This window comes from Orycteropus afer, unplaced genomic scaffold (assembly GCF_000298275.1).
Source record: "Orycteropus afer afer isolate SDZICR_OR568_19922 unplaced genomic scaffold, OryAfe1.0 scaffold00366, whole genome shotgun sequence".
In the NCBI taxonomy this organism is placed as follows: domain Eukaryota; kingdom Metazoa; phylum Chordata; class Mammalia; order Tubulidentata; family Orycteropodidae; genus Orycteropus; species Orycteropus afer.
In genome coordinates, this window is record NW_006921953.1 from 923,157 (window position 1) to 927,951 (window position 4,795).

A 4,795-nucleotide genomic window follows, 5' to 3' on the forward strand; every position below is an offset into this window, starting at 1 on the left:
AGGGAGACAGCTCAGGGCGCAGGAGAGTATGGAGGGATGGTCACTGGGAAGAGGTAACTATGGGGAGGAAGTGGGAGGGGAGCTGTTGCATTGTAAACTGTGGTCAATGACATGAGACAAAGTATATGTGAACTGCTGTATGGAAAGTGAATTTGCTCTGTAAATCTTCATCCAAATTACAATAAATAAAGTAAAATTAAAAAACAAATAATAATGTAGAATCTGCAAAAGACCACTGCAGTGTAGTAAATTACATAGTGTGGCTTTCCTAGCCAGAGGTCTTTGTAAACTCCATGATGGAATTTGCCACGAGCAACTGAGTAGCTCCTGATTGTTAAAGTTATCCACTTGGGGTATTTCTGTTGGGAGTAGCATGAAATAATTTTCTGGGAAGTTCACTCTCTCTCAGGTGTGTAGAACTGTGATGTTGGAATTGGTTGGTTTGGGCCACTCTGCCAGGCTCAAAAGGAGCCCTTCTAGAGGCATAAGGAGTCTCTCTGAGTGCTCGCCGATAAAGACTTGCTGCTGAGAGAGAGACAAGAGAGACATGCACTGCTGAGAGAGAAATGGTGCTACTGAGACTATGGCTGCAAGAGTTAGTGCATTTCTGAACTTGAATTGTAGTCTGGTGTTTCCCTAAAAAAACCCCATAATTTATGAGTTCTATGTGGCCACTGCAGCAAATTATCAAACCCAGCAAAGAGGTGGTGGGTGTTGTGGGAGAACGGTTGGTGAAAGGGCTGGAGGGAGGTAGCATGTCTGTCTTCACAGGAATACGCCTTGGGCTGCTGATGGTGATTCTGTCTTCCTCTTGTGGGGTTAGAGTAAGTCAGAAGATGTGGCCTCCTTGCCCCTTAACCACATAATGTGGATGAACTTGGAAGACGTTGTTGTTGTTATATGCCGTCAAGTAAGATCATAGCGAACCCTCTTTGGGTTTCCGAGGCAGTAACACTACGGAAGTAGATTGCCTTATCTTCCTTCCAAGGAGTGGCTGTGGGTTTGAATCGCCAGCCTTCTGGTTAGCAGTCAAGTGCCTTAGGCACTATGCTACCAGAGCTCCCTGGAAGACATTATGCTTAATGAAATAAGTCAATCTCAGAAGGACAAATACTCTATTAGTTTATTATTGTAAAAAGTCAAGGAAAGGTTTATATATGGAAGGAAATTTTCTTTGTTGGTTACCAGGGTGGGAAGAGAAAGGTAGGGAGGGAACACTGCAAAAATAAAAATAGTAAAATAAAATATATCCATTCAAGTGTGAAATTACAATGATAATGAAAATATGTATTAAGATATGTGAGCTGCAGCTAATGCAATAGAGGGAAATTTACAGTTTTACATGATTATATTAGAAAAGAAGAACCATATATAATTAATGATCCAAGTTTCCCATCTTCAGAAACTAGAAAATAAAAAGAAAACTTAACCCAAAGTAAGTTGAAGGAAAGAAATATAAAAAGCAGACATCAATTAAATAGAAAATGGACATATAATAAGGAGAAAATTAATGAAACAAAAATTGGTTCTAGGAAAAGTTAATAAAATTAATTAACCTCTAGCTAGAATGATGGAGAGAAAGAGAAGAGACAACACAATTTAACAACATGGGGAATTAAAGAGGGGATATCACTACAGATTCTACAGTCCTGAAAAAGATAAGGGAATATTGTGAACAATTTTATGCCAATAAATTTGACAACTTTGATAATACATTTTCAGTGAAGTGATTATCAACCTCAAAGGAACAAAACTTGGTCCCAAAATGTAGGCCAAAAAAAAAAAAAAAAAAGCCTATCTCTATGTATAAAACACAGATGTACAACAGAGTATATAAAAAGATATATGTGGTATTAAAATTTCGGTTGTGGGGTAGTTAAAAAAAAAAACCTAAGAAGGTTCATTAAGGTGACAACAAAGAGGGAAGGAAGCCTTAAAAATACTTACTTACATTTAAAAAAAAAAAAAGACACAAATAAAACTGACACTAGAAGAAACAGAAAAGCTGAAAAGTTGTGTATCTATGAAGAAACTGAATTTGTAATTGAGAACTTTTCCATAAAGAAAATTTCATATGACATCTACCATTGCCGAGTTATCAAACAGTACAGAAAGAATATCAAACTAAGTTAGAAAACAAGTTCCCAATTTATTTATAGATAATTAATTACCCCAAATTGGTTTACAGATTCAATACAATCCCAATAAAATCCCAGCTGGCTTGTCTGCAGATACTGACAAACTAATTAAAAAAATTTATATAAAAATACAAAGACCCGATTAATCAAAACAATTTTATTATTTTTTGTTTGTTTCCTTGATAACCATTAATTCTTAATTTCTTTTCTTTCTTTTTTCTTGTCCTAATCACTCAAATTAGTATGTGTCTACCATCTAGTTAGTGGTTTACACTCCCTTCCCCACCCACCCACTTCTGGTAACCATCAAAACATATTTCTTTTTTTATGAAACCCTTTTCTTGACTTTTTACAACTCTGGTCCCATATAGTCATTTGTCCTTTTGTGACTGACTAATTTCATTCAGTATAATGCCAAAAAAAACTTTAAAAATTAAAACACCTGTTTCAGGACTTACTATAAAGCTGTAATAATCAACATACTGTGTACTGGCATAATGATAAACACATAAATCACTGGCATAGGACAGAAAAACCAGAAGTAGTTCCATATATTGATTTTTAGCAATGAGGAAAAGAGAATCTTTCAACAACTGGTGCTAGGGTAATTGGATAATCAATACTTCACACTATATACATAAATTAATCTAACATACATCATAGATCTAAAGATAAAAGCTAATGATAAAAATTCTAGATGAAAACACAGGCAAAAATCTCTGCAACTTTGAGGTAATCAAAGATTTCTTCAACAGTATAGAAACAGCAAAACTTATAAAGAGAAAAAATGGACCACATCAACGTTTTTGCTCTTTGAACATATGATTAAGAAAATAAAGAGGCAGGCCACAAAAGAGGAGAATATAGCTACAATACAATAATCACAAGCAGGTCATAAAATAGGAGAACATAGCTACAATATAATAATTACAACTGGACCAATAAGCAACAACATGATAAACAGAAAAAAGACTGAAGTTGTCAAGGATTTCATTTTTCTTGGATCCACAATTAATGCCCACAGAAGCAGCAGTCAAGAAATCAGATGACATATTGCACTGGGCAAATCAGCTGCAAAAGACCTCTTTAAAAAAGCGTTAAATAGCAAAGATGTCACTCTGAAGACTAAGGTGTTCCTGACCCAAGGTATTTTCAATCACCTCATATACATCTAAAAGCTGTACAATGAATAAGGAAGACCAAAAAAGAATTGGTGCCTTTGAATTGTGGTGTTGGCAAAGAATAATGCATATACCATGGACTGCTGAAGAACTAACAAAACTGTTTGAAAGAAGTATAGCCAGAATGCTCCTGAGAAATGAGGATGGCGAGACTTCATCTTATGTACTGTCTTATGTATTACTGACATGTTATAAGGAAGAACCAGTCCCTGGAGAAGGACATGATGCTTGGCAAAGTAGAGAGTCAGAGAAAAACAAAAGTCCCACGACATGGTGCTAAAGGGGCAAGGAGGCCGCATCTTCTGAGCTCCTCTAAAAGAGGAGGACCGAAGAGGAGGACAGAATCACTATCAGTAGCCCAAGGCCTATTTCTGCAAGGCCAGACATGCTGCCTCTGTCCAGCCCTTTCACCAACCCTGACACCAACTGTCCCTCCCACAATACTCACTACCTGTCTAGTGGGCTCAACAATTCATTGCAGTGGCCACACACACCTCACAGACACCACTCACAGATTATGGGGTTTATCAGGGAAGCAACAGGCTAAAACTCAAATTCAGGAACATGCTCAGGATTCAGTTCCTCAGTCAGGGCAGTCTCCTCTCTGCTATGATCTTAGACATGCCTCTGTGTTCCTTTCTGCCTGGCCTCTGCCTCCTCTATGGACCAATTAAGTCTGCTGCTCTGCCTCATGCCTCTTGGTTCCTGCTGTCTCTCAACCAGGCGTCTCTCTTTCAATAAATGGTCAATCTCTCGGCCATGGATCAGACTCTCAGCCACGCATCTCTCTCAGCCAGCAGTGAGAGATCCTCCTCTTCTCTGCATCTAGGGGGGCTCACTTCAAGCCCGGCAGAGTGGCAAAACCTACCAATCCCAACACCAGAATTCCACACACCTGAGAGAGAGCGAACATCCCAGAAAATTGCTCTGTGTTGCTCACAACAGAAATAAATACCCAAGGAGGATAACTTTAACAATCAAGAGCTACTCACTTGCTCATGGCAAATTCCACTACGGAGTTTACAAAGACTACGACTAGAAAAGACACAGTGACTGCAATGACGAGCTCAAACACAGCAACCTTCACGAGAATGGCAAAGGAATAGGCAATGTTTCATTCTGTTGTACACAGGGTTGCTATGAATCAGAACCGAGTTGATGACACCTAACAACACCTAAAATACACGTGATCTGAAAAAATATTTGAATCCAGAATAAAGAATTCCTACAACAAAGTAATAAGACAAGCAATCTAATTTTTTAAATAATGGGCAAAGGAAATGTCTAAAAGAAATTAGAGATATGAACACACTACACAAAACATTGTTCCACCTCCTACTTTGGCGAGTAGCAACTGGGATCTTAAAGGCTTGCAAGCAGCCATCTAGATGCAACGATGGGTCTCTCCTCATCCAGAGCAAAGAAGAATGAAGAAAACCAAAGATTCATGGAAACAATTAGTCCAAGTGACTGGTA

At 38.1% G+C, this 4,795-nt stretch overlaps 1 protein-coding gene across 1 annotated transcript in view; it reads right to left on the reverse strand.

Annotated features, from left to right (window-relative positions):
• Positions 1-4,795, reverse strand: part of UIMC1 (ubiquitin interaction motif containing 1) — a 204,539-nt gene that overhangs the window by 100,997 nt on the left and 98,747 nt on the right. The gene's annotated exons all lie outside the window — the stretch shown is intronic.